Source organism: Uranotaenia lowii, chromosome 3 (assembly GCF_029784155.1).
Source record: "Uranotaenia lowii strain MFRU-FL chromosome 3, ASM2978415v1, whole genome shotgun sequence".
Classification (NCBI taxonomy): domain Eukaryota; kingdom Metazoa; phylum Arthropoda; class Insecta; order Diptera; family Culicidae; genus Uranotaenia; species Uranotaenia lowii.
In genome coordinates, this window is record NC_073693.1 from 185,848,053 (window position 1) to 185,856,986 (window position 8,934).

Below are 8,934 nucleotides of genomic sequence, written 5' to 3' on the forward strand. Positions count from 1 at the left end.
AAAAACAATCGGCTAGTGATGAAAAAAGTTATTGTTGAAAAACCAGTATTTTTTGTTCCTCCCGGGCAGAAAACCTTAAAATTTTAATCAGGTTTGAGACTCAAGCAACCCCTCCCTATGGTCAGATCTTCCTGAAACTTGGCATGTGACCTTCTGGTAAGCTAATAAATAATTTTGACTTGGAGCGAGTGAGATTTATCATGTTTCATTCTTCCTATACTATGATAAGTGTACTGCGGTTAGTTAAATTATTAAAAACTCCAAAAATTTCAGTTATGGTAAAGTAGCCATAACTTCTTCAATTTTCAACCGATAAATAACCACTTGAAATTTTTGTTTTAAATTGACATTTAAGCGCAAAAGAAAACCAGATTTTTTAAATGCTATCATCGAGTCTAAAACTTTCGTTGAAACAAAATTTTCTCTAAAAAAATGCGTTTTTTATAATTTTTTTTCTCATAAAGTCACTAATATCAACATTACTGTTGGTCAAACGCAAAAACAGTGTTCAGATGATCAATAGAAATTTATTCACCTTCAATATGCAAAAAAGGGATTTCAAATTACTGTTATGCCGTCCGAGATATTCTAATCTAAGTACAAGAACTTTTTTAATTTTTTCGAAATTTCATATTTGGAGCATAACTCAAAATCGGTTCTACTGAGATTTTTTTGAATTTCATTTTCAGATTCAGCGCTCGTTTTTACATTTAAAATGTTGGTCAGTTAATCAAGTTCACGATTTTTTTTAAAATTTTGTAAACTAGTGTAATTAGAACATTGCCTGTTCAATATTTGAATCATTGTGTTCAATCATTGGGACAAAAGTAATTTTGAATAAAAAGGCTTAAATGATAATTTCAAAACAAATTTCCGCGAAAAAAATATATCGATTCGAAGCTGAGAAACAAGCTTAAGCTACACAATCAAAATTTTATCAGAAAAACCTTTCGTTATTTTTTTTTTGGCCACAAATGCGTTAAATCCCAAAGATGGTGTTCAATATATAGTGTTCTTACCCTAGTATCGGAATAGTGGGGTCACTGTACGAACAAACAGTAGTACATTAACGTGATTCAATCCTAATAATACAGATAAAACGACTTATGGTTGGTGGACTACACAGATGGGTTAAACTTTTCTGCGGGAAATCACGGAAATAAATACAAATTCGCGGCAAACTTTCTTTCCACTTCTTAACTTGCTCAACTAGACGCTACAATGTGGGGAAAATCAAATCAAGGTGTTTACAGACTAGAAAAAAGGAAGTCTCACACGGTGCTGCTTGTTGCCATTCTGAGCAGTGCTGCTAGTTGTGCCGACAAAATTATTAGAAAGTTTTTGAACAAAGAGAAAATATTCTTTTGCGATAAAAAAAACTTGGTTCCTGTGTTTTTTTTATTGAGTTTTACGGACTTCAATGATTCGTTCCACAAAAATCGAATAGGTCAGTTTAACAGAAATCAACCTGTCTTCTGATTTCTTGTTCATTGCTCCTTTAATGTATAATGGAGAATGAGAATACTTGATTCTGGGGCTGAATTGATTCCTTAGCTATATCTTGAAAACGTTCTAGAAAAATGTGCCAAATTGAACAATACAACAGAGCTGTTATCATAAAAAAGAATAGAAAGGCTGAATTGACTTGAAGATCGTTTTCAAACATAATTTAGAAGCAAACGCTTTACAAAGAGAGCTGCAATTGAAGTTTCGAATTTCAGTATATTAGATTATTTAATATTTTTCCCTTAAAATTGATCTCTCAATTTGTTTTTAAAGATCTGAAACTTTATCGAGATTCGGGAACGTAAGTGGAGATGGATTGGGCATACGCTGCGAAAAGATGAAAACGAGATTTGCAGAGAGGCGCTAGATTGGAATCCATAAGGTCATCGAAGAAGAGGCAGACCCAGAAACTCGTGGTGGCGAAGCCTAGCCGCTGAAATCCGAACTGTCGACGAGAATCTTTACTGGAACCAGGTGAAGGTGCTGGCCCCGGATCGTCAACAGTGTAGGTCTTTTACCACGGCCCTATGCACCGGAGGATCGGCGCGGGATCATTAAGTAAGTAAGTAAGTAAGTAAGAAACTTTTACTCTGCATTTAAAGGCTTCATAAAGTTTATAATGTTGTCAAAATGTATGTTGTAATGATATGGACTTCCAGCTTTTTCCCTCTTCCAATGCAAAAATGCTCACGAACTACTATAAAATCCTTATTAGTACCTAAATGACGTAACATTTCGCATTATTTGTCTGATAATTTTCAAATTATGCCAAATATAATATGAATAAAGACTCCTTCTTTCCGACTCCATCCAGAAATAAGGGCGGGTTTCAAATTATTTGCACGTGAAAAACTTCACTGTTTTTGCTCGATAAATCATCGATTTATTTCAACAAATTTGTATGGAAGTCCTTGATAAGTTTTCAAGCTATACAACGCAATTCATATGGAACTCCCTTTGTCCCTCTCTTCTTCACACTGCAATGCAGAAAAGTTAGTAACAATCATAGAAACATATCTCGTACCCAAATACCTTTCCATGTTAAAATCATGTTGATATTTTTTTCGCCATATACTAAACTTGTAGACATGACACATTACAACTTGAACTGATGCCAAACAGCGCTTGTCATTGTATGAAATCTGGCGACTTTTTATACTGCAAATTAGGTCTTAAAAACGAACACCAACATATACAGGATCTCAATGAAACTTGATGTTTCCTCGAAGAGATGCCTTTTTCTTAACTCTTAGCGTATATTTTTCGAGGATATGAAGGCTAGCATCTTACAAATGCTAAAACCACCAACCCATAGAAAGTTTACTGTGTGTGCCGTGACCGGGATTCGGTCTCATGCCCCCTGGCTTAGAAGACCTGAAGGCTATCCTCTACGCCACGGGCTGCGGCTACTATGTTTTAAATTGTTAAAGCAAAAAGTGCTAATTAAATTCATATGGTTAACCTGTAACCCAATGAATCAAGGAAAAAAATGCTTTTAAAGGAGAAAAATAATTTAATTTTGTTGATCGTCTGAATCACAGCAATTTTCTTTTTTGTTTGTGCTGAGGGTCTTTTTTGAGACGATTCAAGATTTAACTTACTGACCATTTTTGTTCAATAACAATTGATTGAAAGGCAGATTTTCAAAAAATTAATGGATCGAAAAAAAAACTGTTCATAATTCAACGGTGGTATGAAAATTTTCTAAAAATATTTATGTTAACGTCAGACAAAACCCTAAAATGGTGATTTTTGCATAGAGAAGGGTAACAGTCAGCAAAGTTGATGATGTGATCCGTTGAGATGTAACCAAATAAACAAATAAACTAGAGAATTAATCATCAATAGGTGATTGATAAATTAAATCAATTGATGCGACCATTTCTAGTAATGTTTATACTAATTAATGTTTCATTTAAACGTTTAGATGGTTAAAAATTTATGTCAACTCAAGTTATTGTTTCTAACCGTGTAAATATTAACTTCTAGTTACGTGAAAACGAATGTGCGTGTGTAATTTCGTGATGCTGGGAATTGTCATTCTCTTAACGATGTTTGGGAATAGTAGATCCAATAGTCGGTCGCGCATTTAAAAAAAAATCGAACGCGAAAGAAAAACAATTGTTTGAGCGTTACCACGCGTACTCTGCCCCTATTCGCATAACAGTCCCATATTGTTAGCGTTTCCTATCCATATGGGACTGTTATGCGAATAGGGGTAGTACTTCAATTGTGTGTAACAAGCAGTACAGTGTATTCCGGTGAATAGTTTAAAAAAAAAAGTTGAGTTTATTTAGTCAGATTGTTTATTTGGGCCGAACAATTTATAGATGATGAAATAATTTATACATTTTTTGTACATTTTGCACATGCTCTAGTGTACCTTCTTAATGGAAAATTCTTCTGGAAAATGCATATCTTCACTTTTTGTTACGAAAAAGTGGCTGATAATTTTCAGTTATGCTAGCAAAAATCAAAAAGTTCTCTGCATTTGGCCTTTGAAAACATCAATCCTATATAATCTATTTTAAAGGACAGGCTCTTGTTCAGTTTATGTGTCGGTTCATTTTAAACGGATTTTGTAGTTGTTCTTAAAATGTGAAGGCACTTGATAGTATCAAGTTGATATATCTTCAGTTAGGTACATTTGTACATGTTCAAAAAAGTTTTAGATCTATTTCTGTCGAAAGTTGTTCCTTGATTATTATCTTTACGTCACAAAGTTTGTTTTGTTTCGCAGTATTGCTAGAAGTAGTTAAGCTTTTTTTGGAGAATTTTCTCTTTTTTATAGAAAATTCGTTACTAATTTGAAGGTCTTTGAGAGTCACTTTAGAGTTATCCGGATGAGCTAGAACTTTGCCAGTACTGTTTAATCATTGTGGGACTTTTATTCCTTCTTAAATTAAGGTTGCCAGAACCGGACCGGAAAAATCCCGACAAATTTTTATCTAAAAACCTGACAAATTTCAAATTTTGTACCATAAATTAGGGCAATATCCAGGCAAATTTGGACGAATCCACAGAGTTATTCAATAAAAATTGTTTTTTTTTATCATGATATATCAGCAGATTTCAAATCTTGTTTTAGACTTTCCAAAAACCGGTCATGATTATTCAAATATCACTTGCCCCAAAAATATCATTTTTGAACACAAAACCAAATATATGAAAACAAATATACCTCACTGCCAGCCTTCTCCATACATCTCATCAAGGACACGCATGTCAGCACCACCTACTGACGAAAGTTCCTACTAAACCCACTGATCGTGCCGCCATCACCACCTCTAGCAGCAACAGCGCGACCTACAAGTCAAAAATCTACCAAAAGTAGTGCAGATCGTCAATGTTTATACATGGTAGTTAGAACTTTCTCCATAGGATGGCGTGCTTGATGTGTCACCTTGTTTTTTGAAGAGTGAGGTATATTGGTTTTACTATATTTGGCAAAACTCAAAATTAATCATTTTTAGTTTTTTATTAGATATTGCAAAAAAAATGAATAAATCCGTGCAGCCGGGCTGGACTTTACTTTTCCTAAACTTCGATCAAGTCCGGGTAAAACCGGATAATAAAGTCTGTTTCAAATAGAATCTGGTCGCATCTTTTCATTTACTGCAGCGCCCCTAGTTGTCACATCGCGAATCTATTGACAGTGTTTTGATCCGGAAGGTTTGTTTACTTTGGGGTGAAAATTTCATCAAGATTGAAGCAGTCAGTCAAATGTTATCGACGATGGAACGCGAAAGGCGAGAGAAAATTTTGCACACTCACGTAGAGAAACCGACGTGGTCAGGGGTTAAGATCGCGAAATTCCTGAAATATCCAAAATCGACTGTAAATTCGGTGCTGCAACGTTACCGGGAGACCCTTCAGGTATCAGGTATCAGAATGGGGGTAGGTTTAATAGCGGCACGTTATCCAAACATACGGGAAAATTGTGCCTAGCCTTTTTTTTTATCCAAGATTTCATCATTTACCTGAGAAACCTGATAAACCTATAAAAGGAAGAAATAAATTCAATCTATTTAAGATGGCATAAAGCCTTTCCACTAGGGATTATTAGCATTAAAGCTCTTTTCTACATTCGGTAAGGAATGATAGAATGTTTTTTAAGTTTAATTTCTTAAACTCAGATTCGCTTAAAGCGTAAGATCCCAGAGTACGAAAACGTAGTCTGGCAAATGAGGGACAGTTACATATAAGATGGAAGGGATCTTCCACATCTGATTCACAACTACCACATACTGGAGATTCAGCACGCTGAATGTTGTGCATGTGATAGTTGAGTTTACAATGACCGGAGAGTGCTCTGATCAAGATGCTGCAATGAGATTTATTTAAAGTTAATAAGTAACTCGATATGATTGGAAATGGTTTTTCTAAAAATAATTTAGTTTGACGACAAGTGTCCAATTCTTCCCAGTATCGTTCATGCTGGTTAGAGGACCAAGTTTGAATTTGGTTTCTGAACCAACATGGTGATATTGGGACAGCCGGCTCTGGTCCGTAAAATTCCTTTTCCGACCCAGCTCTAGCGAGTTCGTCGGCGCATTCGTTTCCAAAAATTCCCTTATGTCCGGGTACCCATAGAAGGTTTAATCCATTGCCTTCAGCAAGTTCTTCGATTGCTTTCCGACATGAGATAACCAGTTTTGATCTAGAACTGGAAGCACTGAGTGATTTGATAGCTGCTTGGCTATCTGAACAGAAATAAATTGTTCTGAACATAATCTTCTTTTGAAGTGCAATTTGCACTCCATACATAATAGCATATAGCTCAGCCTGAAAGACTGTACAATATTTTCCTAGAGGTTGAGCATATTCTATGTTCAACTCGTGACAGTAAATTCCTGCACCTGCACGGCCGTTTGATAATGAACCGTCAGTATAGAATACAATATGAGAGGACATTTGGTCCTCTACGAAACCTGATAACCATTCTTGAGGAGAAGGAAATTTGACTTTAAACCCCATGTAGGGAAAACTACTCGAGAGTGTTAAATCGTTTGGCGCTAGATTAAACTTGTTTAATCTAACTAATTCAGGCCACACATTTGTATGACTCGATGATCTTTCGATATTTCCTGACAGCCAGAGACCAACTGCCTGTAGACGAAAAGCACATGAGAAGGCTTCCTGTTTTAGGAACAAGTGTAGAGGTTTGATAGAAAACAGAGCCTCTAGTGCTGCAGTAGGAGTTGTAGTGAACGATCCGGACATCCCCAAAAGACACATTCTTTGAAGGTGATTTAGTTTAGTCCGAACTGTTGCAACTTCTCCTTTCTGCCACCACACTAGACACCCATAGGCCAGAATTGGTCTTACTATTGTGGAGTAAATCCAGTGAATATGTTTGGGTTTGAGTCCCCAGTTTTTTCCGATTGCACGTCGGCATTGTCCGAAGGCCATGCATGCTTTTTTGATTCTGAATTCGATGTGATCAGACCAGTTTAATTTGGAGTCAAGAATGACACCCAAATATTTAACTTGATCAGACACGGTGATTTCGGAACCATAAAACAGCAGAGGGCGCACCCCGCGGGTGATACGTTTTTTAGTAAATACTACAATATTAGTTTTAAGAGGATTAACTGACAGTTCTACATGAGAACACCATCGTTCAACAGAGCGCAAAGCTTGTTGCAATATATCAAATAATGTGCTTATGCACATTTACGGTAGATCGAGCAAAACAAACCAGGCGTAAAAGTGGAACTTATGACCGAAAGCTGCGAGCAAAGGTAATTCGATCAGTTCACAATAATCCTGGAATCTCCTTGTGTGATTTAGCTTAGCTTAGCTTAGCTTGATTGACTACTCACATCCACCTTTAACCATGAAACCCGAAATGTTTTACAAACAATTTTAATGAAATAAATTATCCTTGATTAACTTCGACTTCTTGTATCCAAAAGTTTGTTTCATTATACTGAATTGTATTGAACACAATCGCATTTCGAATTCCATGATCGCAAGCGTGGCTCAGTAGAACGGATTCCACATCGCCAATGGTTGCTACTCCGTGATTGACCGAGGCCATCAATTTTGTCCAGAGGCCAAAAGAATGGTGTCTGGGATTGACAGCACATTCACAATGAACAAAACTGATGCTCTCTCTTTAAACATCAATAACGGCGCCGGCCACGTCCTAGTAGTCAATAGATAGATAGGAAAAATATAGAAAGGGATGAAAGACATAAATTTGCGCTTTAGGACCGAGGTCACCTCTGCATCCTAGCAAATAATTTTGTTTGGAAGTGTGGGTAAAAGGATTTGATCCGGAGACACTTTTGACGAGTGCATTGATCCTATTATTCCTGCGGCTACATAAAAAATATGTGTTAATTTGAAAATCTTAGTTCGTTTGATTCACTGTACGTTTCTCTTAAAATCTCTTGGTTCTATTTTGCACATTGAATGAACAGATTTTTTTTAAAAATGTGGTTAAAACTTCTAAACTTACTTTTGCGTTTTCACATGATGTTTAAGTGCGGTTATTATTTCTACCCTACAGTACCTTTAGAACATCGACGCAATAATTCGAATACAGTTGAATGGTTGATTAATCAATGAATCAGCTTTAAAGTTCATTCTATAAAAACTTTTTTTTTAGAGATAAGAAAATATTTTTTAAATGTCCATTGTATTTTTCAAATTCTTTAAGAGCAAAAAGTTCGAAATATTTAATTTTGTTCATTATTGTTCCATTGAATTGACTTGTTCTGAATAGCAACTAAACTTTGTTTCAGTTTTACCTTTTTTTAAGTCTTTCTGAGAATACGAAATATTTTGATGATATTGAATATTTCAATATTTGTTTTTTGTATCTTTCCATGTATTTTGTAATCGGTATTTTTCATTTTTTATTATGAAGTGAAATATAACCGTTTCATGAATTCTTTAACAATTTTCTCCTTTTTACATGTTTTTCCTACTATTTCAATAGATTGAAAAAGCGCATTGATTTTTTAACTTAATTTTTATGAAGAATTTAATGTATTTCCTTCTTTGAATAGCATATCATGTATCAGGATCCTCGTATAAATAAGTTTAATTGTAACTAGATTTATCTGGGCTACTTGACAGTTCAATGAGTTTAAACCAATTTCTTAAATTTTGAACGATGCGTAAATATTAAGCTTTACTACTATAAACTTCCAATCAGCTGTTTGAAGTTTCAGAAATGAATGACCTACTCAATATCTATGCTCTTTAAACGGTTTTATTTAAATAAAACTTGACCGGATTTGGTTCAATTAGACTATCTCAGAACAAAAAAAATGAAAAGATAGTTATTAAATAGTTGTTCACTCTTAGAAAGTTTGAAGTGTTTGCCTCATGATATGAATTTTTTAAATTTCTTGTTTAGATCTAACATTCAACAAGACCTCATAACATTATACAAAACAAAGAAACAAAAGAAGA